Source organism: Cygnus olor, chromosome 2 (assembly GCF_009769625.2).
Source record: "Cygnus olor isolate bCygOlo1 chromosome 2, bCygOlo1.pri.v2, whole genome shotgun sequence".
Taxonomy (NCBI): Eukaryota; Metazoa; Chordata; class Aves; order Anseriformes; family Anatidae; genus Cygnus; species Cygnus olor.
In genome coordinates, this window is record NC_049170.1 from 24,561,328 (window position 1) to 24,588,393 (window position 27,066).

Genomic DNA, 27,066 nt, shown 5'->3' on the forward strand with positions numbered 1-27,066 from the left:
CCAGTGCCTGGCAGGTGCTAACACTACGTGCTGTGGGTCTCCTCTCCATAATGTTCTTCAAGCTCAGATTGGTCGAGCAAACACAGATTTTCACCCACAAATTTTGAGGTCTTCCTAAAACCGTGGGCTGAGGCACCCAGAGCTCCTGGCTGAAGCAGGCCAGCAGCAGTAGCAAGGTGGGAGCTGAGCACCTGGGCAGCATGCATCCTGCACGAGGAGCCCTCAGGCCAGCCTTGTAGACAGAGTTTGGGAGTGATATGTGAGAAACAGGGAGTGAAAATACAACTACTCCAAGTATTGAGTGAACATCTGGCATGGGCGCTTTCAAACCTTCATCTGTACTTCATTCTTCTTGCCAGCACACATCATTAACTTTTAATGTAAAGGGAAAACAAACGTGTTTGTCAGCAGAGTGATTATCCACCATACTTTTTTTTTTTTTACATCTCTGAACATGTTAATTATGTTTTTCCCTAAAAAACTTCATTGATGTTAGGATTCTAAGCAAATATTCTTGTCACATAGAGAAGCTCGTGAGAAGAGTTTGATTTTTTTCCCAAGCTTTAAAAGGTTTTGTGTTTGTTATACTGAAATGTTTATGTCTGTCCTGCTGCATTGTCACCATTCCCAAGTGTTCCCAGGGTGTTACTCTTCACCACCCCTCCTCCTCAGTTTCACAATAAACCTACCATTCTGGATGACTATGCAAAGCAGCTGGCAAAATTAATCTCCCAGATGAGGAAAGTGTTTATTGTATTTGCAATAAAAATCATTGAGGGGACAAGGGGACATGCAGAAAATTATAGTAATTCAGGAAATGATTCAAAAGAGTTCATTTCATCACTGATATAAGAAGTTGATTTTTCCGACCTCATTCTTATTCTGATCTCACCACTGCAATCATAAGTGTACAAACACACTTCCAGAAGACACCAAATTTCCATTCTTTCCAGCTGAAATCAGAAGAAAGTTTTGAACTTTGGTTGTTCTGAAGATAAGACACTGAGCTTACAGAGTTAATTTTGTCTAAGGAATCACATGCATGATCCTGTTCCAGCAAGTAAACAAAATGTGTAATCATGCATCAAAAAAAGAAAATGAAAAAAAAAATACGAAAAAGAAGCTATCAACTACATTTTTGTGTCTTTAGCTAGAGTAGCCCTGAATAAATCTCACAGGAGCTAAGTGGGCTGTAGCGCTTCCCCAAGACCATTAGCACCACTCAGAGCAATATGTGCAACTCTGAATTAGTAAACAGTAGCCAATATCCATACTGAAGATTTTATTTCTGATACTGATGGGTTCTGGAAGTCTGCAATGATGGAAGGGTTTACAAATAAACATATACTTTAAATGTCATTGTTATAAAATGCTAAATTACAGTTCCTATATAGAATAAAAGATTTTCTCCAACATAGAAAGACATATTAAAAAGATTAACATAAGTCTATAGGAAAATGAAAACAAAAAGTTACTTTCCAGTCCTTCATGGTCTTTGAATGAGTCACATCATGCTTAATATATTCCTGCGACACAGACTAATTTTAACACATTCAAGGGTTAACAAAAAACTTTTCAGGCAGGGTGGGCCTCTAACATACTAAAGAAATTCTTCTTGTACTTGGACTCCAACAAGCCATGAAATATTTAAACACAAAAAGCTATTTCCCCAGTTACATGGCAACATTGCAGCTTTAAATATTAAAAACAATAGCACTCTAGCATTCTAAGCAAGTACAAGAGTTCACTGGCACTAGGCACCTCTTGTCTTCTCTTGCTGGCATGGTAGAAAAGAAACTTTATTACAAAAACAAAGACAGACTACTGAGGAATTCACATTCCCCATATTCCTTCCTATCAGGGTATGGAGAAAATAAATATCTTGCTGATTTACCCATCCATGTATTTATATAGCACTGTTCTCGAGAGTATCTGGATTTGTGGAGTGAGCAATGCAAGAGGGACCATTTGTTGTTATGGGAATAAGGTGCATAAAGTAAGATAGACAGGAAAGATCTCCTGTGAGTGTGTTTCACCACAGCTGGAGTAAATAGCTGCAATGATAATTTTACAAAAGATAGTGAAAAGGCAGAAAATATATACTGAAAGCTCTTTGTTCTCAGGTCAACAACTGACACAAAAATATGCAAAGAGCTGAGAGTTATAGCTGGAGAGAAATTCAACCATGCAACTGTGATGATGCATCTTGTTTATAAGATAATCTCTCCATCCCCAATCAGGTGGTGCAAACATTGTGGCAAATCAATTTCGAGGCCAAAGGCCAGAATTAAATATCTCAGGATATGGCTGTTACAGAGTTCAAATAGGGAATCTTCAGAAGCAAACGCAGCAGCACTGCCCTTAGTGCGTAACTCCTGGCTTTCCATTTCATCCAGTCTAACTCAAATTCTAGTCTCTATATTGCCTAATTATTATTTTCTTGTGGACTGTTTAGCAGCTGTCCCAGTACTGTAGTCTTTGCATCAGATTCAATCTTCTGCTTACCCCAGTTCTCATCTTTTATGATTTCCTCTTCAATGCTTCTCCGTTCCTCACTCCCTTTATGTCAGCTTTTTCTCTTCTTTTCCCACACACACTTCCCTTCAGTCTCTCCTCACAGCCTGCACCATAAGAGATCCCTTAAACAAATCAGTGGCAACAATAAAGAAAAACACCATAAAGCACAGGTCTACCCTGCAGTAGGGCTGTGTAAAACCTGCAGTTTTCTCAGCATATGTGTTCCCTGGATGTACTCATCTTCATATTGGTGATTTGGAGACAAAAATGTTTCCTCACTATGCTTCTATTAGCTCTGCAGAGCAGCATGGCTGAGGAAGAGTGATGAATTGACTCCTTCTGTGTGCTGCCAAGGGGCACAGCATCTTGTCTCCACCGATGCTGGGACTGAGCAGAGACGTGCACACCGACCTCCCCTTTGTCCGACTGGCCTGTAGGACAAGTGGTGGGAAGCATGCATGGTGCTTAACACAGCAAGGAAATAATATGAGCTGCATGGACAAGTCCAGTATAGTACTGATGCCTGAAATTAATTCGCTTATATCTTCTTACTTTGACTGATCTTTAGGAGAAAAAAACCTGACCCTTTTATCAAGCACACTCGATCTGTCTCTATAGGCAAGTAGGGGCAGATGTAAGTTTTCTCGTACTCAGTGATCAAAAAAAAAAAGAAAAAAAAATTGGCTCCAGATTCTTATAGTCAGATAAGCTTAGCAAGTGCCCAAGTTAAATTTTGATTTATATATTAAATGGGAGGGGTAGTGAGGGCATAAGAAGATGTTCCCTTCACCCATATGAAACAACAGATGCTCCCAGCACTGTCTCAGAGCTCTTTCTGCCCCTGCTCATCCCTGTCTCTCAGGTTAGAGCAGCTCCCAAAACACCAGTCCTCTGTAACAGGGTTCAGGAATACCTATTAATGCTCAAGGATGCTTAAGGCTTTTTGTTATAATATTTAAGATTAAAAGGTGCTATCTACCGTAGACACAAGGCATGACATGTAAAATCAGCAAAAAGTTTCCAGTGCTTAAGAAAATAATAAATCGGAAACTGAACCTGACTTCTTCCTTCCAGCTTTACCTAGAACAGGTATCGTTTGTCAATGGATGCTACATAATCACCTCAGTGAAGCTTCCAGACTTTTCTGGTAGAGGAACAAAAGTACAGCATGCACCTATCTGTAACACTGAAAGATATGAGAGCACAGCCAGTTGGGGAATATTGTTAGCTGGGCCTCATTAATAAAATAAGGCTAATGATTTATTCATATCCAGGACAATAAGAGGACAATGTAGAGCAGTTACATTAATGGTAAGTAGATGCTTTGGGGGAAAAATGTGAACACTAATGGAAATTGGTTCTGTCTGTTTCAGTGTTTTGTATAAAACAGCATGGGTGATTTTTCTGACCAAATCACTACATGAGGGACGCAGAATTCCCTATTCTACATATTAAGATAGGAACTAGGAAATTATTCAGATTAATATAAGAATATATTATCACTTCAGTGCTTGAGTAACTCTCTCAATCTCTTTTCCCCACATGCAATCTTTTATTCCATCTTTTCGCTCTCCTTTTCCAGGAGCCTTGAACTTGCTACTGTAATTATGAATGCAGACATTATTGCTGTGAAAATAACACTGAAAATGATCTGTGAAGGCATTATTTGAAATGGTTACTATTTAAAGCTGACTTAGCTGTATTTCTGCTGTGGAACATTATATAATGTGTGCCTTTCCAAATGAAGCTGTAACTTTTTTGAACTAGTTGTAGAAATCTTTTTCAATACTGCGGATTTTTTGTTTTTTATTGTTGATTTTTTTGCTCAAAATGCAGAGTATGTGAGCTGTTCTTTTTTCTCCCCCAAGAACCCATGTGCCAATTCTCAGGTAAAGTTGTGGAGTTTCTTCTGTTAGTCACCCTCAGGGTTATTTGGCATCTAAATAGTGGCTGTATTTTGCCTGGGTTTCTGATGGTGGGACTCAGCAGTATCAGAGCCCTAACGTGGAGTAAGGTCACCCCAGCTGGACCAAGTGCCATGACCTTGATGTTTGTTCAAGGCTGGCCCAGGACCAGCTGAGAGCCACAAGCTCCAGATTTTTCAGTTGTTTTCTTCTACCAGCTGTGCTGCAAACAGCTGACCTAGATATAATCCTACAGATAATCCTACAGATAAAAAGATGGGTATTTTTCCTCCATATACCAGTCCTCCACTGCTAATATTTTGACTACATCTATACTAGTGAATGAAATAGAAGAGGGACAAGCAGCTGGGTCCTTTACTTAGCACTGCTTGTGTCCATACCCCCGAGCTCTGTTTCCCCTCAAACAAGGGGACCTCTTTCATCTCGCCTACTGGGAATAGTGTTTGGGCTCTCTTACAGCCCTAGTCTGTGGCCAGGCATTGTCTGGGAGAGGGATATTTGGCAAGAAAGGTGCTAACTATTACACAGTACAGAGGATGGCACGACAGGGCTCTAGTATGGCCTTTGTCATGACTAGTTAATTAGCACAGATGTAGCCTTCAGTGTTTGCAACTTCTCTTCTCCTGTAGGACAACGTTTCAAGGGAACCATAAACTTCTGACTAAGCTTTGACTGCCTCAGTTCCCAGATCACTTTCAGGACTTGAATCACTCCTACAGGCAAACAATACCTGTCAGGATGATCTAACTGTATCCCAAACTTCACCAAAGGCAGAAGAACCAATTGAGTTTTCCCTGGCTTATATCAGCAGACAAGTTAAAAACACTGCTTGGGTGGAGGAGAGCAGTTGTGGTGGAAAGCCAAAAGGTAATGCAGTATCCCGCTCTGCAGCAGGTAACATCTAACCCCTATGCTGCTTATGAGGACTAGTAGGCTGAACACCTCATCCGCACAGCAGGGCATGGGCAGAGTGAGAGTCACAAAAGCCAGCAAATGAAGTGAGGTGTTGCCAAAATCATCAGTGAGAATGCCACAGGAAGGGTAGGGTGAGTGATGCAGAGGCAGCAAGCTCCACACTGCAAGTTGTGTCATATGGCCATTGTGTCATAAGGTCATATGGCCTGCCTTCTCTAGGCAATCCTAATGTTTTTTTCCACACTTTTTGCCTCTGTATTTTCTTATATTTAATGCCATGTCATTCACAGCTGGTTGATGTGCAGTTTTAAACCTTTCTAAAAAAAAGAACCCATAAACTTTTCCAAAGCATTTGCAGTTCTTCTTCTTTCTGCAACTTTCATGAAACCATGTTGAAAAATTGCTGAATGGTAGATACTCTAGGGGAAAAAATGGGAGCAAGTAGAAATGCACAAGAGCATAACTGTCATTTGCAGAAAAAAAATAAAAGATTTTCTTTTCTTTTTTTTTTTTTTTTTGGCAGTTGGGGAAGGAAAGAGTTTGTTCCCTTTTAAAAGAAAATTTTCTACACAAAAGAAAGCAGAAGGTCAAATCACATACTTTGACCAGTTCCAGTGCTTTGTAATAGGACAGAGGAACTGTTGAAGTAGCTTAAACCACCATTGTCCTTTCTTTTAAGACTCTTATTTCTCTGGTAGGTTTGATATCATAACTCTCAAATTTTAGATCCAAAATCTGTGTTTCACAATATTATTGTACTCTGTACATACAGCTTTGGCTTAATCTTATTGCTAATTATTGTTATTGCTTAAGCAGTAAAAGCAGATTTTTCTTTATACAAAGGCTCTGCCTCTGATCTCATCCCTGATTTATGTACACATAATTGGTGATGGATTGAGTCTCAGCTGAACTGGAGAAGTGGAGGAGATGTGTGCAATGCCAGTCAAGCAGGAGAGAGATAAGAGATGTTAAATTGCTCTTTTGCTTCCCCCATAAATCTGTCATATAAATTACTGCATCAAAGTCCCAGGAAGTTGCACTGGTCAGAATCTAGTCTTGGGTCTGTGGCAAGGTCTAGCAAATTACCCCATATTGCCCAAGATGAGTGAATGCTCTGTGGGCTCTTGATTTGCCTGTAATTCAACTTCTGGACAGGTTAATACTTCTTTTTTAAACCCAGACAGAGCCACAAGGCACAAAGATCTCTCTTCTACCCTGCTCCACATTCTCTCTGTTGCAAAGTACAGGAACTACATTGCTCTCCTCTCTGGTGGCTCTTCCCAAAAGGTTTTGGGCCCCATTTACTCACTCGTGATCTGGCTGTCAAAGTTATCTAATTTCCTTTTGAATGTTTTGTCTGATCTGCTACTCCAGAGCTCCCCCCAGACACTCTGCAATGGATCAAGAACTGTGCCTTGTGTAGGTGCTGTGTATCTTTGTGTATCATCTGCTGGGGGAACTAGTTACTGGTGGGTACCTTTCTCAATGTCAATTCCTTTGGGAGGTTTCTGCTCACTATGCTCAGGGAGTAAAACTGATCTTGTTTCTTGATGTCCATGACAATGTTAATGCTTCAAAATGTTTCTTTGCTGCAAATTGCATGAGCCCTTATTGGCAAATATATACATATATATACATATATTTTCCGCATTATCTGCCTCTTCTATAGATTTCTGGACAGCATTCAATAATTCACTGTCACCGAGCAAGTCTAGGTCTTCCCAGCACTTGACCTTTAGTCATTAGGATTTAGTCATTAGGATTTAGGTTGCCTGTGGTGTTCTCCAGTACATATTTACTTAATAGCTTATTTTCTACTTCATAGTTTATTTTCTACATCCAGAAAGGTGTACAGAAACCAGAAGTGGGTTACTCTTTACAGATAACCACTGGTTTCCGCTTGTAAATCAAGCAGACTACCATGTCAGAAATTTTATACTAAGGCAGAAAAAAATGAGGCCAAGAATTTTACTTATTTTTTATAATGCTACAGAAATTCAAATGAACTTCGGAGAACTGTCATCAGCAGTCATCTCAGGATGGCTACATTTGGGAAGTGGTGTGAATTTCAAGGCTCTGTCTTACGTATTTTGTCTACAGTTTTTAAAACTGCTGTAACCAATTTTGGACATGCAGAAGTTTATTATAAATAAAAGTACTTTAAAAAAAGTCAGAGTGCTTTAAATGCAGCAATTAAGTACCCATGTTATATAAAACACACCCATATCCATAATTATTTCAACCACAAAATTGTTTCTGCAATTTCCTTGGAAGCAAAACAAGATATTTCATTTCACAACCAGTCTGTTACTGTTACTTTTCAATGAGTTCAGTGAACTAACTTAACAATCTGTATTAACAGTTCTTTTCATCATGGTTTAAAAGACATTTGTATGTGCATGTCTTATTAAACATAAGACAAATTCAGTAAGGACACATCTCCAAAATTTGAACACACTTACAAAGCAAATTATGTAAGCTTATTGCAGAGGAAAGCAGAAAGGTAGAAACACAAGAAATCTGAACATGCAAGCATTAATTTCAGACAAATTGGGCCATTTCAAAATCATCAAAACTGTACTGTACACAATTATACAAATGGAATCCCAGCACAGGGGGAATTTCCTTCTCCCCCCACCCTCTGGCTTCAGGGTGATTGCACCCACTACAGTCAAGGCTGAAGTTCACAGAATTACAGAACTATAGACTGGTTTGGGTAGGAAGGGAACTTTAAAGATCCCTTTGGAGGATCTTTGCCCTTGTGTAGGGGGCATCCAACACTTCTCTTGGCAACCTGTTCCAGTGCTTCATTACCCTCATAGTAAAGAATTTCCTCTTTATACCTAATCTAAATTTACCCTCTTTCTCTTTAAAGCCATTACCCCTTGTCCTATCCCTACATGCCCTTGCAAAAAGTACCTCTCCAGCTTTCCTGTAGCCCCCTTTAAGTACTGGAAGGCCGCTATGAGGTCTCCCTGGAGCCTTCTCTTCTCCAGGCTGAACAACCCCAACTCCCTCAGCCTGTCTTCATAGGAGAAGTGCTCTAGCCCTCTGATCATTCATCCCTTGGTGAAGCTGTGCTGGCTGTCTCAAATCACCTTCCTGTCTTCCATATGCCTTAACATAACTTCACAGAGAATCTGTTCCATGATCTTCCCAGGCACTTTGCTATTCACAATTCAGTGGCTGTGCTGTGACTTGCTGTCAAGTGATCAGCCCACCTTGTCAGCTAGTTATCTGCAATTATGAACAAATAAGTATTTCTATATGGTAGATGAAGAAAATGCCAAATTTCCCTTTACTGCACAGGGGCATAGCATGTCACTGTTTGGTCTTCTTGCAGCCTGTGTAGAACTGGGAGGGAAGGATATGGTGAATCACTCTGTACTGGTCTCTCTGTCTCACTTTGCATTAGTTACCTCCTCACCTATCTGTGTCAGAGACTACACAAATTCCAACCCGACGCTGTGGACTTTCTGCCAGCACAGCAATCCTCACGTGGTATCTGGAGAAGCTGATCTAAAGACAAGAGCCCTTCCCTCAGTATAAATAGACCTGCCACAGCACATCAATTTTATTTATGTCAAATTAAACACAATTCTGCTTTTTGGCTGAGAGGTAATGAGTTTCAGCCAAAACAAATTCTTACTTCTGAGTTATATAAACCGCTTAAGTAGGACGTTTATAGTACAAATACTAATAGACATGCAGCTTCTACGTGGCGGTGCTCCCAGGTAATGCTAGCAGAGAGCTCAGCTAAGCATCACAGGAATAGCAAACAATGTTGGATGGTGGATATGAGCTCCTTACAAAGCTGTGTGAGGAGACACCAGATGGAGGGCTGAAGCTGAAGACATTTATTTTTAGGCTTTGGGTTTTTAAGGAGAGCAAAGGAACTGAGAGGGGAAAACAGTGTCAACAGTTCACACAGGCTCTCTTTTCATGTTTGGGAGAAGCCAAGCTAGACTGAAACTATAACTATGATGGGATTTAAGAGTAGACACAAAAAAGGCAGCCACAATATATATACCTGTAACAAGGAAGGTCACTTCTAGGAGTTTTTGATGTATTGAAACATGAAAAATATATTCATTTTTGCCCAAAGGCAGAGGCTGGCATGGCAGCTTGGGGACCACAACTGTAATTGTTCCTAAGAGGAAAAAGAAAATGTTCCATAAAGTTGCAATTGCTTTTAAAAGAGAGAAACATTTGAAGGACTCTTCAGTGCTGTTCCAAGTGCAGCAGAATGAAACCTCTCACGTAGGGCTGCTTTCATCCATAGGTGTTGCGGCAGTCAACACAAATTGCTGGAGAGGGGAATAGGTTGGGGTGGAGGGAAGTGTAATTATGACAGCAGACTGAAGCTGAAATAAACAGAGTTTAAAAATCAGAACATCCTTTCTTTCTTTTTTTTTTTGTTTGTTTCTGAGGAACTCCAAGCAGCAACTCCAGTCCAAAAAGGGGGGAAAAAGGGGAGAAGAAGCAAAGAGGCATGGGAGAATTTTTTTCCAGGAGCCTCGTCTCTATCTGTTTTTTTTTTGGTTGCATTGTTGATTAATGTAATTGAAGTATATATAACTGCAACAGAAAAGGAAATAAGACTTCTACAGGGACCCATTAATTTCTTAAGGATAAAGTGTTTGAAGGTTCAAAGGCTTTGTTAAAGCTTATTTTAAATTTAAAATTTCCATTGCCAAGGGATTGATTACCATTCTTGCTTTAGCTTTGTCAAACAATAAGTTGATCCCAATCCTTTCAAAGTTTTATGGTGATGTACTTACTCTATTCAGTTAATTGTAAAAAAGAGGGGACTGTCTTCTATACTCAAGGACAGTTATTTCAAAAAAGGTCTGCAAATGTTCTTTCAAATGTTGAAAACCTTGGAAACCACAGTACTTGTATCCACTAAAACAAATCACAGTATTTTGAGATATCATAATTATTTTTGAATATTTCTTCTCTTTGGGAAAACTACGTAACATCATACATGTCAATATTTTGGGGTATACGTAGTACTGGATAATAACTTAATTTCAAGCCATTTAATAGAAATTATATCATCCTGAAAAAAGCTCTTGTGGCAGGCTGAGACTCCTGTTTTTCTGCTAAACTCTGTTTTTCTAATGTGACCTCATCACCCTGACTCATTTCTCTCTCCTCTAATTGACATCTGGGTTTGTACGTGTCCTGGAGCAGGAGCAGACTTTTCTCTTTCAGTGACTACTACTGTGGGACTCTCAGTTTCAGTTGCAGATCTGTGGCATTCCTATCATAACAATAAAGGAATGCTTTATTTTTCTTATTTGCAGAATAAAATGGCAAACAGGATCAATTCATACATGTATACACACACTCACACACTTCAAAGATTTTCTCACAAAAATGTAGTGAAATTGGTTTTGGTTTTCAGAATTTTAATCTGTCAAGGAAAATTCAGATGGTTGCTCTCAAAACCATTTTTTTGCTGTTGTAATTTCAGGTTACAAAAAATCTCTCATTGAAAAGACTACATTTCATTAAAAAAATGTCAAAAGCAAGATAATTTGTTATTTTTATTATTGTAGTAACTAATGGCCTCAACTCTATTTCCAAGTTAAACCAAAATGATGTCTTTGGTATCTTGCACCTCACTCAGTAGGACTACAGCTCACTCTACCATGTAGTCATCTCCAAAGCTTTAGAGTGCATTAAAGGAGGCCCCTCCAAAGTAAAAGTATATTTTGGGCCCTGGTTGCATTTTTTATCATGATAAAATTTTGCTGTTTACTCTTAATTTTCTACTCTCCAAATGCTCTAAAATGGAACTGTTATTAAAGATTGTGAGATGAGATTGGCCTGACCTGCAAAATGTGTTTCTGCACTGCAATTTTGGATGGATATCATGAATCCTGGCTCTCTTATCTGACATGAATGAACTGGTTTTTCAAGGCAGGAAGAGATGAGGAGAGCAAGGGAGCCAATGACATAAAATGTTGACAGTTCTCAAGATTTTATTATGAGTCTTAAAATGTTTGATATTTTTCTTAAAGCCTCATCTGTGGAAAGAAACTATTAATGGCAGCCTGAGGTCCCATTTTAGGAAAAAAATGCAGGCTTCATGATTGCAATCACTGGTATGACTCTAAAAACTCAAACCCAGAAGGCAAATAAAAAGCATCAAAATATGCCATTTTGAAATAACAAGGTGTTAGGGCTCTCTCCTGAGTTCAGACAATCAGTTCACGCTATCTTTGGTGCCAGTGACTGTACCATCTGACAAAGCAGCACAATATGCTGGGTTGGAGATGGAGAGAGAAGAGGGAGAGGGAGACAGTAGCTAGGTAGTGCTAATGTTTCCCACTTGGAGGTTCTCATTTTCCCATAATTGTGGAGTTAGATGTCCAGACTGTGACAAGAAGGCAAAGAAAGGCAGGAGATGGTGAACCAGCAGCACCTCTTGCTCAGAGCACAGCTACTCGTGGGGTCGCAAGGGGAGAGCCAGGGATGGGCAGCCGGTGGGTATGGCTGCAGGAGAGTTGTGACTCAGATGTGAACACTCCTCTCTCAGAAGCAGAGGCTAGGAGCAAAATGCCTTTAATCAGCACTTCATTTAGCCCCCATAAGCGCACAAGTAGATTAAAACTGTTGAGAAAGCATGAGAACACTTTAATATTTTGGGTTTTCTTTCTAGCCAGAAGGGCTAGAAACTATTTAAGCCACCAAAAGCTCAGAGCCTGAGGAAGGCAACATCCCTGTATGTATTCCCTGGGAAGCCTCCCTGTCATCTGGAGGTGGAAGGAGGCAGAGTAAGTCTTTTAAGATGCATTAAATAGGCAAAGTCACTGTTTACACTTAAAAGCTGCTTTTTAAGATTTCATGAGTTCTTTATTTAAAAACAAGCAAACAAATTCAGGTCACCTCTTTATCCCACTTAATTTAGGAAGGCAACTTTTCAAGCAGATTTTCCTCCTGCTTTCTTCCTCACCATCCTCTTGTGCACTGAGTAAGGAAAAATGAGAAAGTGGGAAAGCCTGGACTTGGTTCATCTAACATTTTAGATGAATCTGTTGTGGCAGGGTATCCCACAGTGCTTTCCAACCCCCCTGCACCATGCGAGATAGACGTCTCATCTGATGAATCTCACAGAAAGCCACACAGCAGGTTAAAGGTGGAAATTATTCTTCCACCTTCAGAAAAAAATGTAAAAGCCCATCACAGCTTGTGTGATTTATGCAAGTTTTCTTTGTTTTTCTTTTTATTTCCTATTTTTTCTTTATCTTTTTTCCTATTTTTTCTTTTTTTTTTTTTTATTTTTCTTTTCCTTTTTCTCAACAATAGCCACATATCATCAAGTTCACTTGAACAGATTATAGCCAGTCTCCAAAGCATAGCCTCCCACCTCACTAGGGAGTTATGACTGATGAGATGAATTACTCATCTCCCCTCATAGCTTGTATAACAAAGATCATTTGAGTGGGTTGCTACGTCCATAGTGACAAAATTGCATCGAAGAGTACAAGTAATGCCTCCTTGCTGTAAGCAGCTTATGGTATAAACTGAGTGCATACACACAGCACAAGCATAGCAACAGGCTAAAAGGAAATTTGAGAGAAGAGAAGCAGAAGGGAATACTGTTCCTGGAAAGAGTGTTTCACAAACAGAGAAAACATCATATTTCTCTAATTCCTCACTAATCTTCTAGGTTAACTCTGATGCTGGAAAGGCTGATGATGAAATAAGTGAAGAAGAACACAGGAAAAATATGGTTTGTATCTGGTATTTCAAGTAAAAAAAAAAAAAAAAAGGACTTTTGGCAAGGTGCAATTTGCTGTTTAATCTCCTCTGTTTACTTTCACAGCAAAATTACGCTGAAGCAGGCTAATTTGCTGAACCAGTGTGGCCTCAGCATCATAAGCTCATTTCTGTTTTGTCTCAGACCTCCAAAAGAATAAGTTAAAAATGTTAAAAAGAGCTCACATGGCTTCTTTCTGGAGGGATGAGACCAGTGTGGGCAGAGGGCAGGGGAGAGCAGGCACAAGGACAGCAGGGGAGAAGAAGGCAGGGTGTAACTGTAATGTATACGTATATATGCACAGCAGTGCAGCTGCAGCTACATGTGAAGTTACTCTGATGCTTGCCTCTCTCCACTAAATAGTGAGTTTTCTGCCTGTAATTAACAGCTAGAGCTGCATGATCTCTGTGTAGCAGCACTAACAGATCAATGTTTGCTCTGGGTTTGACTAGGCCCAGATAAAGGGCAGACATGCAGGGGACTGATAGGGGGAAAGCCTCCCGTCCTTATATCTGCTCCTGCATGCTATGGATCTGAGTGTGTCTGGCAACAAGTGCTGTATTTGCAACATAGTGCTTGGAGAAAGTGACTCTGTGAAAGTGGGCCAGTGAGGAGTCAGGGATGAGAGAAGATGGAGGCCAGCAGAGTGGATGAGGAAGCATCAACACCTCCTACATCAAAGCACGGGGATATGTGGTTAACTTAAGAATTGCACAGTACCTGTTTTCATGTAAATCATGAAGTACAGTAATAGAAGAACTGGAATCTTCATTGTCCCCCTGAATAAAAAAAAAAAAAAAAAAAAAAAAAAGCTTTCAGACAAGTCTTAAACCCCAGATGGGTAGCGATCCTCGCTTCAGTTAACAGTTCTTTTCCAGAACCTAAACTTATCTACCTTCAAAGCAACCTACCATCTTTTCAGGTATCTACAGCTGATAGATACAGTTTTTCAGCTGCTTGCAACAGCATGCAGTATAAGAAAATAATATAAATCTCCATCTTTAGTGCAAAGTCTGCTTCTACAGCTTGAATCTCTTCATTTGGCACTGAAAACAGAAAGGAACAATTCACAACTAAATTCTACCGGTAAGACGACAATGTCTTCAGCTACTCCAGTCATTCCTGGAAGAGGTTATCTGTCTGCTCTTCTTTCCTCGTCATTGCACTTACCCAGACTGCGAGGATCCAAGATGCAGGTTCCTTTCTGAACAGATTTAAACCCACATTGCAAGAGATTTATATTAGATATCCATCAAAGTGGAACTGGAATCGAAGCCTCTAAAAGCCAAGACCTGTGAAGCTCTAAGGGCTTTCTAAACTTGTGCCTGTATTCTGGTCTAATGCAGAGGTATTCCTCCTTGCAGAATATCAGCAGGACAAATGGATAAGGCAGCTTTTGTGACATAGGTGTTAGGGTTCAAATCACCCTCAAACAGAACAAGAATCCAAAACTCAGGTCTTCTGTGTCTCCACAAACCACTGAACGGTTGGATGAGGGGCCCCGAGTGGTATCTGGTCACACTGCTTGCATTCCCCATTGTGGATGGAGTCCTTCACTTTAAGGTAGTGCTTACATATTGATGTTTTTATAAGTTTGCTAAAACAGCACCAGCTGTGATCTATACTAGTCTCAGCATTTTAATGACTTTTGGCTAAACCTTCATAGCTAATAGTTAAATTGCCAAATGCTCCATAAAACAAATATGCCAACAATTTGCTAGTTAATCATCTATCATAAATGGATGTATGCAGCTGCTGAGATATATAATTGCTGTTTCATCAGGGTTGGTACATTATTTACATAATTCCCTTACCGATTTAAACTTCTTTTTTTTTTTCCTGAGAAACACAAAAAGCAAGAAACGCTAACATAATGTCTCATTAAATGCAGCACGTTAAAGAGACAGTTCTGGTCACAGCTGGTGGATAACAATAGTGATTTTCTTTGATGTATTTTAAAAAATAATTGAAAGTTGTATATATCTACATATTTATGTCTATGCATATATGTGTAGGCATTGTTCTATACTTACACAAAATATTTGTATGTAGAATAGGCATACAAATATGTGTTAACATATTCAAATTAAGATCTGTTAAAAATGCAGAAAATAGGTCTTTTGTGCAAGTGAGAAAGATAAAACATGAGCAATAAAATATAAATCAGCATTTTTTCTTTGATTCTGTGCAGTATTTCTGATTAAAGAGAATATCAGCTGCAGAAAGAATCCAAGTCATACAAATTAATATGTTTTTGGGATAAGCATATTAAATGTGGGTTTGTGGTTTTCTTCTTTGTTTGTTTTTGTTGTTTTTTGTTTTCAGAAAAATCCCAATTAAAAATGAAATAACACACCTTGCTAATGTTTTCTAAGTGAAAGTGCTAGGAAAAAGTGATTGGTAGCTTTCTGATTTTATGTCTTTTTTTTTTTTCTTTGTCAGGCTCAAGAGAGCTGATGAAATTATTCTACACCTAGAAAACTTTAATGCTAAAATGAAAGCTACTACAATTGTAGAAATAACACTAGCAATCAGAGTGCCTCCTATATCCATGGCTCTTTTCCTTGACCTGTTTTTTATTTTAATGCAAGCACACACATATTAGCAAGATACTAACTGTATTTGTATGACAGAAGCAAGGTATGTAGAGTAAGAAAGCAGCACATGGTTTGTAATTTGTTTGTTTGTTTTTTTAAGCTTAGTGTGCCTGCATTTGCTTTCTTTTCATGCTCTGGTTTCCGAGATCCAGGATTGAGAGTTGGGAACAGGGTCTAGAAGAAGACTCTTCAATACTTTGGGCGTTACTTTCATGCCTTTGGGAAACCATTTAAGTGCTCTCTGTTATAAACTGCGCAATTAGGACTGATTTGGTAAGTTCCAGTTTCTGTGAGGGTCTAGACTTTGGGAATATTTACAGGCAAAATGTTTACCTTCCTCCATTTTGCCTCTTCACTGGCATTTCCTCCGGATTCTTTATCTCCCTCTGCAATAAATAAAATAAATAAATAAATAAATAAAATTAATAACCTTCAGGAAAATGCTAGAAGAATAAGATTGGAAAGTCTGCTTTATTTTAACAAACAGTAGGATTGATAACTATATGTTTTTAAATTTCCTTACCAAAACTTTTTGATCTTCATCAGAAAGAGCTATCTTTCAAATGGGAGGTGAGAGCACTCTGCAGTTCCCAGCTGCTCTTTGCTTCTTGGGTAGAAAACAGTTTCAGCTGAAGCTGTTTTCTGTACATATAGCAAAGCTCTATAGAGTTCATCAATGTTTCAATGTATTTCAGTGATTATAACCTGAGCTGTATTTAAAAAAAAAAAAAAAGTGATCGAATATAAAGTAGACGGTTCTGTATCTGACTCTGGTATTTTCTTATACCTAACTTTAACGTGCTGATCTCTAAATTATGTGTCTGTAAGGTCAAGCATTCGGCATGAAAAAACAATGCCAGAGTATGCTCTGTTTGACTTTAACTTGGCCTCTGACAGTATTCCCCATGACAGTCTTTAACAATGTAATTCTTCCTTGTTTTCTCCCCTTTAGATCACAGCTCTACTTACTTTCTACTACTCCTGTTTCAGGCTCCAAGCATCTGTATTCCTGAATATCTGGTGATGTTTTGCCACCTCTCTCTATTGATCTCACCAAAACCTCACCTCTCCCTACAAAAACATGGGGACCAGCTTATACGGCAGTTAACATTATCATAAAATTTCATATGTGAAAAAAGCAGCTTTCTGTAACTTCTTTTGCAATAGAAAGCATTTGTGATTCATGCCAGTCCTGACGTGGAAAATGAGAACCATAGACTGAAACCATCCTGAAGCCCCTTGTGTAACCCAGGACACATTTCCCACGTCTGGGTGAAGCAGTCCCACACAGCCCCATTCACCAGCTTTCATGCTCTGAGTAATGTCCATCCTCTGCTCTGAATGAGTCAGGGTGCCCACAGAAAAATGAGCACATAGTCACTTCTTTTGGAGTCATATCCTACTAAATGGGTACAAGGAGACCAAAGGCAGGTGCACCTCACAACCCGAGTCTGGTATTTCCTGTCTTTTCAGTGCTTGACTATGTAATCTTAGGGTACTTTTAATAGTATTTTTATTTCTTAGGGTTTCCTTATTAAACAATGCAAAGCTGAACATGTCCATTTGCATGAGAACAGTCTCTCCTGACCATATCAGGAAGGATGAAAGCTCCAGGTCTCTGGTAGTGGGTGATTTGAAGCAACCGATGGCAATAGTGAAGTGTTTGAGCCATCTCCTGAAATGACTGCCATGCTGGTTTTATCAGTGGTTTCACAGGTATTTGCTGATAGCAGACTGAGGCTCAGGTCTTGGGCCCTGTGCTGGGGAAAGTGTCTTACAGACTAGTGCTCCCCTTTCATCCTTCCCCCCTGCTTATCTATGGCACCTTTGCTGCCATCTCCTGCCACTTGTCTTCTTCCTCTTCTGCTTCTGCCTCTCATTAGCCAGAAGCGATACAGACAGCAGCTGGGGTCGTGGGAAGGACTTCTTTATCCAGTATGCTCTCTCATGCTGGGGCTTTAAAGTTGCAGAGCTGGCAGTTGGAGCAGTTTGCATTGCTGAGCCTCCCAGTCCCTACCTGAACTAGTCCCTCCTGGGCCCACATGGGCAAAACAGTGTGTTCTTTTCACCCCCAACCTCATTCTTGGAGCCAGGAGGATTTCTTCTGCTGGAAGTTTCTCCTAGAAAATTAGCCAGAATCGGACACCCAGCACGATTTTCTTCAATGCTTACACATGGTTAAAAAGTAGAAGTTCAAGCAGCTGCAAATAAGATCTGCCATCTGTAACAAAGTTTGAGAGAGTGAGGGCACATCTCACCTGTCCAAGCTACCAAGTACAGAGGAATGGACTGCTAGACTATTACAAAGTAAGTCCTCAATATAAGGCATGTGTTCATGGACATCGATTTACAGGTCTTGCAGAGAAAATGTTCTAATTTTTATTTTACTCCATAAGGCAATGATTTTATTCCTTTCAGTGTATCAAGTGGTGCTCTGGACTTGAACCTTAGAGTCCTCCCTCTTTTTTTTAAGCCAGTGGGTCACACTCTGTCCTTTAATACAGCCACCACGAAGCCCCACTAATGTCAGCTTTCCTTCAGAGGATGAAGTAATATGATTGAGTCCCAGAAAGCAGACCTCAAAGTCAGAGGCTTTATAAGCCTGCTTCTTAGACCAAAGGCTTTAGCAGGTGGATTCTAAGGATTTTATTATGAGGAGCTTGACATGGTGTGGAAACTCTGAGCTATGAGGACTTGCCCTTTCTCTCAGCCAGCTGCTGAGCTACAGGTCTTCTGACTTTGTTCCAGCTGATATTGATGGCTGTTCACCTGCTACCAAACAGGCTATAAAACCTTCCAGCAAATACCTTTTATAGTAAGTTTTTTTTTTTTTCCTTTCTCCTAGATTTCAACTGTGAGCGAGGTATGTAACACTAAGAAAAGCATATTCACATTAAAACAAATTTAGATACCTATAGGATATTTAGGTGTTTATATATGCTAATGAGGGAAACAATTAATTTATAGCCAAAACTAATCACTGAACTGCATTCTTGCACAATAGACTGTCAACCAAATGAACAAAAAATAATTTTAAAAGAAAAATGCAATGGGCTAGTACTCATTTATACATTCTACAAACTTAACGGTATATTTCTGATAGATAATGAGCTCTGATTTTACATTAAATGCTTTTAAGATGAAAAAAGCAGATATCTGTTACTGTTTACCCCTGTGTTAGTAAAAATAACTCTCTTCAAAATGTGACAAATAGATCTTAATATTGATTAGTACCATGGCCACATACAATACTCAACGGGAATTTTCTGAGTGCTGATTGTGGCTAATATTAGATTTCATTTTCCTCTCTCCCAGATTTTTTGATTGTTTACAACAATGTCAGAGTTCCATGGATCAGCACCAAGTCACACATCTCACACTGCTGAAGTAGCTTGGTAGAGGTTAAAATGGCCTCGGCCCCTTCTGGGCATTCCCCACCACCCCCGGGAGCAGCAGCACTGCACAGTGCCTCTTCTACACTGTCACACTCCCCTCATATGAATGAGTTGGAGGCCACACTGCAAGGGGACACAGGACAAGACCTGGTGGACAAACTAGGTGGACTTCAGTGTCATGTGTGGGACCTCCTGCTCCCCTTTGCATCCTATCAATAGGGACCAGCCTCTTTACTTGTGACCCCATGCCTGCTCTTGGGTTGTTTTAGCAAATGTCGAGCCTCACGTGTGAAACATTATGAGGTTTATTCCTGGATCACTCAGCCATGAATTGTCATTTAAACATCACATCCTCTTTGACTGGTGGATCCAGAAATCAGCACTGCCAGGCTGCGTTCACAGTGCTGTGCTGTAGCTTGTGACTGGAGCCAAGCAGATGTCTGTGTGGACTCCTTCATCTCAGAGAAAATAGGAGGGTTCAAGGTGCCACATAAAGGAATAAAGATGTATGCAAAGCCTTTGCTAAAGCAACTGCTGATATATGTCATGGCATATTGTAAGCTACCTACCCAGTATGAGGAAATGAATGCAGGTTTGTGTCCACCAACCCATATTTGCTGTCAAAGGCAATGGATCCAGTATCAGTTTGTGTAGATTCTCCTCCTGCCACAGGATCATATCAAACACTTACTGTATATACTTTACTGTATACTGCAATAGTTTCTCTGGCCCTGAAAGAAGACTCACCTCACTGCTCTCCTTTTTCTTTTCTATTTTTAATCCTGGTCTGATTCCCAGTCAGACTCTTTCTACAGTGCCCTTCCTTTCAGGCTTGATTTTTTCACAACAGCCCTAGCATCCCTTAATAACAAAAAGCAGTTATAGAGCCCTGTGAAAACTTGGTGCAGTCCTCATTCATTTACCTCCTTGTGCAATCAGGACCTAGCCTAAATTTTCAGGTTTTAGAATATGTCATGAGGAACATTTACTACCATTGTCGAAGAGGGCTGAGAGAATATATTCTGTGCTATTTCATCATAGTGCTGTCTTGTGAAGGTCATATCTCAGCATTTTACTAGGCATAACTCACAGAGGTTCAGCAGTGAACTTTATCTGGGGAACATTTCCCAGCATAAGCCTGCATGTGAGTGAAAAATATATAGGTAGGGAATTGCCAACAAAGCAAGAGGAATGGGACACTATCAACACTTGCCATTCCCAACAATAATGGAAAAACACAATTAATTTTATGGAAGGCATTGTATATATGCACAGCAGATTGATAATACAATTTAAAGTACAGGAAACGTATTATGTTTCTAGCATTGGAAGACAACCAGTTTGCTCTTTGCTCTGACATAGATAATCATGCTCTGTATGTCTGATATGATCTCTGCAGAGGACTACTGTGGTTAATAACTTTATCTGATCTTTTAAATCACTGTCTTACTTGCTTTTTAGTTACCCATATCACTAATGTGTTTTGTGTTGTAATTGTCCCCATCATGTTCCATTGGGTTCTTCAAATACTATTCATCTGTTTGCTTCCTGAAAGCCCAGTGCAGCGCTCTTCTGTGACCTGAAAACAACAGGACACACTTAGATAGTCCAGGTCAACAGTAACCACCTATTCACTACTTGGATACTGAAGAAATACCAAGGAATTAACAGAAAAGAAAATGAAAAATAACTACCTACCCTCACCTTGTCCAAGTTTTGAAAAGAGACTTTCAGTATGACAGCTCCAAACAGAAGTAGTGAAATACTTCACCTGTTCTTCCACAGAAACCAGAAAAATAACAACCACCACTTTGCACTGTCCTCACTTCCCACAGCCCATGCTCCTCCACCCTGACAGGCAGGACTCATGTCAACATCCTGTCACTTCTGTGGGGAAGAGAAAAAAAGAATGGAAGAAGGCACATCTGGAGAATCCTTGCTTATCCCAGCGCAGAAAGAATCCTGGCTAAAGAGCAGGCAGACACAGAGTTAACTAACCAAGAGCGGTGCTCTGTGCTGGGGCTAATCAACCTGGACCTCAGCAAGGTTTGGGGAAAGCAGAGACAGGTTCAGAGAGGCTAATGCAGCTTCCTGGAGATCAGCAGAAGGCAGACTCCTCTGCCTGAAAAAATGATGAATCATGTAGACATGATCATTTCATGTAAAAACTTGTGGGCACTGGGTACTGGGAGCTATGGTGGTATCTGAGCTCTCACCAGAGCCTGGGTCCCAGGAACGTCCATGCTTGGTGCACTGGAGGCCCTCATCCCCCTGCATGCCAGCCAGTAAGTTACTGGCAGAGTGGCCAGGCCAGAAGCACCAAGCTGCAGGCTGCAAGCTGCAGGACTGTGTGCACGTGCATGTTTTCAGAAAGCAGGCACTCTTCAGGAGCTGTCCTGCTTCCAAGATTCCACTTTTTTGCAGTTGTTTACATTCTTGTGCAGATAATGTTTATGTGAATGTAGGAAAAGTAATGAAGACTAGTTTTGTTAAAATCATACACCCACAGGGTGAGAAGAGAATTCAAGAAATATTCCAGTCATCTCTCCATTCCCTTCATCCCCCAAAGCATGCTTCCCCCAAAGTATCCCCCCAGTGTTGGGGTCTTTGTGTACTCCCTGCAGACCTAGTGTTTCATTATTGTTATTATTAGAATTTTATTTTTTCTCCATCACTAGGGGTGACCTCTGTGCTGATTGCCAGAAAGAGTGTTGTTTTGTTTTTTTTTCTTTCAGCCGCATTGACTTGCGTTCAACAGCACAATTCTTTCTACCTGACAGTTACTCTGTGAGCCTAGAGATGTGCTGCCCTGAGCAAAGCAACCCACAAAATGTCCTTCAAAAGCAGCCCGTTGGTGTTCTCCTGCTCTCCCCTGCCACGGCAGTGGCTGCAGCTTTCTGTGAAGCAGCCAGGTCACAGCAGTAGTCCTGGTCCTGGCCTCTGGCCCTTTGGTACTGTCTGTACCATCTTAAGTAACCAGCTAGCTTGAGGTGGATCATGGAATATAATGAGGATTTCCAACTTTGAGCCCCAACAGACCAAAAGGACAGAAAAGCAAGGGGAGAAAATTCTGGTGCTCTTCTATCAGTTCATTCATCCTCTGCCACAGTGTTAAAAAAACTACTGCATTTGCAAGTGGGACAGCAAAACAACCTCATTCACAGCATTCATGCTGTCTTTCTCCCCTTGCATGTGTCTGTGTGCCCAGGTAAGCCAAGCCTGCTTGCTCCCTCCAGGGTCACGCTCAGATCATTTCAGTACTGCAGCATCAGAGCTGGTGCCGCAGATGCTTTAAAACTTTTTGTTTTAAAGCTTTTTGTTGTTGTTCTTTCTATACTTCCTGGTTAGGGTTTGAATCAGAAGCACTGAAATGCTCCAAGGAGGCTTCCAATAACACACTGATGCCTTTCCAAGACTTCACTGCCAGTAAAAGTCAGATGAAGTTTGGGCCAATATCTGTGTTTACAGATTCTGGAGTGAGCTGAACTGAATTTGTCAACCTGAGCTGTCTTAGGTTCACTGCAACACCTGTCTGCACAAAGCCACTTTTAGCTCTCTTGCACTCGTGACTTCTTCTATCCTGTCAGTCATTACGGCACACCTCTCATGTTGGAAGGGCTGACAGAAAAACTGCCTTTGATCTTGTGCGATAGTCACTTTATGATGGGGAATTACAGAAACAAAAGATACTGGGTGTGACTCGCTCATTTGATGTAAACACCTAAAGTAGGTCAGAGCCAGATCTGTGCCAAGCACCATGGGCTGCCAGGCCAGTGCCAGGCCACAGTTGCCTTGGCCTGAGGTCGGCCTCAGGAAGGGCCAGCGGGGCAGGCCCCAAGGCTGGCTGCCTCGGAGGTGTTGTCTGGTGAGGTGAAACCTGAAAAATAGAACTGCTGAAAGTTGTCTTCTGATAAAGAATATGGTGAGCCACTGCAAAGCAATTAATAGCTATTCTTTGGGGATTTACTCTCTCTCCCGCCCACTTCCTTTTTCTCTGTCCTCAGTTATCTAGCTATAAATAGAGATGAGTAGTTGAGTGCCTGAAGCAGTCACTTACCTTATCAGTGTCATCTCAATGAAGTGTACAATTAATTTCTGTTTCAAAAATGTCGATTGGTTATAATATTCTCATTGTGGCTGAACAACAGCAAAACATTTATTAAGTCTTGCAGAGACATACATAGGCAGTCAGCATTCGTGCATGCTCACCACATTAATCTCTCATTTAGTGGCAGAGAAAGAGAAATCTTCCTGTAAGGCTCGATCTGAAATGTGTCTCATTTCAGCTCGCACGTGATGGATTATCTCTTTGCTCCCTTCTCTTTCTGTTTGTGAACTTCATTTGTGAACGGTGGTGGTGCAAGGCTGGGTGACAGCAGCCGCTGCCTCCTGCTCTCCAGCAAGGCAGGAGCAACCCGGGGCTGGAAGGACACAGCCCTGGCAAGGCGAGCTCTGCTGACTGCCAGAGGGTCCTGCGGCAGTTTTTTGTGCTGTCTTCACCTAGGAGAAAAGCTCTGGATATGTGAGAGGCTGTGCTAGGGGGGAAATTACGTTAAAGGTCCAGGTGGCATAATGAAAACATTCTGAAGGGTAAAACTATGTTGCTTGTCTCCTATATCCTTACCTTTCTCGTGTAACACATTATAGAAATGCAAATATGAACTTATTGGAAATACATTTGTCATTAATCTTTAACTGTTTCTGACATTACATATCAGCATTTGGAAGCTCTGTGCGCACTAAAACCATCTAACATTGCATCCCATCTCACCACATGTTTTCTTCATTCATTTTCCTGGGATAAGAAGTCAAGAACAGCACGAAGTGTCAAAGACTTTAATCAGCTGGATCATTGTGTTGAAATTCTTCAGGTATGAAATCTGAAAATAAAGAATATAATAAATCCAGTAGCTAATAATAAATATATCAGTAATAAAGGTCTAATATTTTCCAAAGGAGCAAGGTTTACATTTTTCACTTTCAATTTGCTGCTCCCACTGAAGACAGTATAAAGTGAAAAAATAGGCTTACTAAAGATAGATCATGCTGAAATAACATTATATCTTTCCTTGACAAGGTAATAGGTTTGCCTTAAAAAGAAAAAAAATAACAAAAGAATTGTAGTAGAGCTCATTTATCTGGTTTTCAAAATGCATTTGACATTATGTCACATAGAAAACAGTTAAGATGAAGAACATAGAGATAGCATACAAATTCTGAAATAGATAGTGAGCTGTCTCAAAGTGAGATGGCAAAGGGTCCAGCTACAAACAGAAGTACCAATAAGTAGCTGCCAGATGTGCCTCTCAAAGCTTAGTCTTGGGACTGATCTTACTTAATGTTTTCATTAATCATTTTGGCATACTAAGTAGAATAGGTTGATGAATGATACAGAACAAGAAGAGCTCAGGTTTGAGAAGCAGGAAATGAATGTTGTCATGAAGACAGGCCTGAATAAATTAAATTGTATGAATGCAAAGTTGTGTCTGATATAACACAGACTCCTGCTATAGGCTGGCAATGGAAGGGAGAGATTAGCTGATCGTGCAATGAGTACAAGACATTAGGAAAAAAGAAAATGCAATAACAGAGATATATTGGTCTCCATATTTCTGACCGAAGTAACTACTAATTACACCTACATGCCACTTCTGGGACCTTATATAGAAAATTACCAACAATTGCAGTCATCCTAAGATGAATTCAAAGTGGCTACTAAAATGAACAAGGAAACCAGAATACAAAACAGAATTTTAAAGTTACTGACTACATTTTAGTGCCCCTTTTGTCTTCCAGTGTCAGGCACCTCTTTCCCCTTCTGTTTGGTGTCCAGTTGATCAGCTGCAGTAGCTATCATTGGGAAAGCATGGAATGATGGACAGTGTGGCCTGGCTGTATGTGCAACAGAATGAAAATTATCATATTAATATAAGATGTCAGAGGGGAATATAACTTCCAAAAGCCCATATCAGGAGCCTCCTAGAGGGCCCCATTCTGTTAAATATGTCATGACACATACCAGTTGCTGGACTGGTTCTTCATCCGGTGAAGTGGCAACTTTCCAGGTTGATTTTGGAGCTTGCTGTCACTTTTGACACCACTCATAAGATAACTCCAGTCTTCATGCTGGAGCTCATCCTTGAGGGCCTTTTACATTTTCTGAGGTAGAGTCATCCAGATTAGGAAAGAAACAAGACCACCGCACTGAAGCAAGCAACCACACAGCTCAATGGCAAGTTTCTGTAAGTACTGTGCAAATAGTTTGTAATTACTTTATAGAATTAAATACTTTACACAAAACCTCCCCAAAATTCAAGATAATAGAAAAATAAGTAAATATTGTGAGTTATTGGCAAATAATTTCTGACCAGGAGTAAAAGCTTTTATAATATTTTAATAAAAAAAACTCTTCTGCAAAAATGAATTGTAAAACATTATAAGAAAAAATAAGAAGATGAGCAAACAGAAAGATTCCAAAATCTCTCTAGAAATTAAACCTGACACAATTTTACACTTCTGGTGGCAAGTTCTAAGGCATATGGAAGACTACTGAGAGGTATTTTTTAATCACTCTTTCTTTCATAATGTCTTTTTACAGCTTCCATGTTATCTGTAGTTTCATAATCCAAACAATTCTGAGTTATTTGTACAACTATAAAATATAGAGTTTCTCTAACTTAAACAATCTGTTCAGCAATCACAGCCCTGTATATACATTTTACATTCTTCTATTTTTGATAACAGTATCTAAATAAAAAGGGCATTTTCATAAAAGTAGCTTTAGAGGGCTATGAAAGAGTATAAAGTGAACACATTTTCTTAGCAAACACAATTACAAAGAATTGCAGGTATTCTCTAAGACAATCTCTTTTGCAGTCACTAAATGCAAGGATGTAGTCAGACAATGAGCTGTAACTGCAGTCTCCCAGCTGCTCTGGCCTTTTCCAGCTGCTAGTGAGGAGCAGGTCTCTCCCATAACGGCTGGGGAGGCCAACCAGGTCCAGAGAGTGGGGAAAAGCCTGTGGAAAAACCCTTCCAAATGAAGTGCTCAGTGCTTTAAAGGTCATTTTTTGCAGCCAAGTACTGAGAGCAATGAGCATTTGTTCAGCTGAAACACCCTCAAAAGTCTTCTGAGATGTGGAACATCTTGTCTGGCTGTTCAAACTGAGGTTTGGACATGTAGTATTATTCACCTAAAATAGTATTATTCACCTAAAGATTTCAAAACACTTTCCAATAGTAAACCAAGTAATTTCCTTCCCCTCTCTATATTTGCACAAGAAAATGCCTTAAAAAAAAATAGGAGATCCAGAGTGTGAGTTACTTATGCTCACACATGTTGCTCAAGTGGTGAAGACAATCCTGTTCTCCTGAGTATTAGTCCTCTGGTCCTCTGTAGACTGTTTCATGGTGCTATTTCACTGCAGTCATGAGGTATGATGCTAATGTTGGACAACAGCTAAAACAGGGAGTCTGTGCTATTGGTGAATTCAAAGCACCGGTTCAAATTCTTAAGCATTAAAATCACAGAAGGAATTGCTTGTCTTTTGCCTTTTCATTCTTAACCAAGTTTAAATGACTCAGATAGACTTGTTTTAATTCATCAAATAGTTTACCTCTCTCCCAAAAAAGCCTTAGGTGTGATGCACAAAAGCAATTAATAAATTATTCAGCTCTCCCCTGACTTTGTGCATTAATACATGAAGCCTCTGACCCCCTACAACATGAATGTTTTAGTGATTAAAGAGACATTCTGGCATAAATAGGTCAAATGTAGAGCTATGGAACTTCCTTCACCATCTGAATCTGAGTTAGTAGTCTTTCTCTCCTTAATTATAAAATCCCAGAAATTCTGGGAAATACAGAGAAACCTGAAATCCTATAAATAACACATAGCAATGCTTGGCTTCTTTGGGGTTTCTCAGGTGTTGTCATGTTCTGAACTG

The 27,066-nt window shown here is 40.0% G+C and overlaps 1 long non-coding RNA gene across 1 annotated transcript; it reads right to left on the reverse strand.

Annotated features, from left to right (window-relative positions):
* Window positions 1–1,267: 1,267 nt before the first annotated feature.
* On the reverse strand, window positions 1,268–16,829 carry LOC121066302. The gene is made up of 5 exons (XR_005817654.1): window positions 16,695–16,829; window positions 16,249–16,435; window positions 16,059–16,111; window positions 13,849–13,907; window positions 1,268–2,621 (listed from the first exon to the last, which is right to left on the reverse strand). It is a non-coding gene; the product is annotated as an uncharacterized LOC121066302 (long non-coding RNA).
* Between the last annotated feature and the right edge of the window lie 10,237 nt (window positions 16,830–27,066).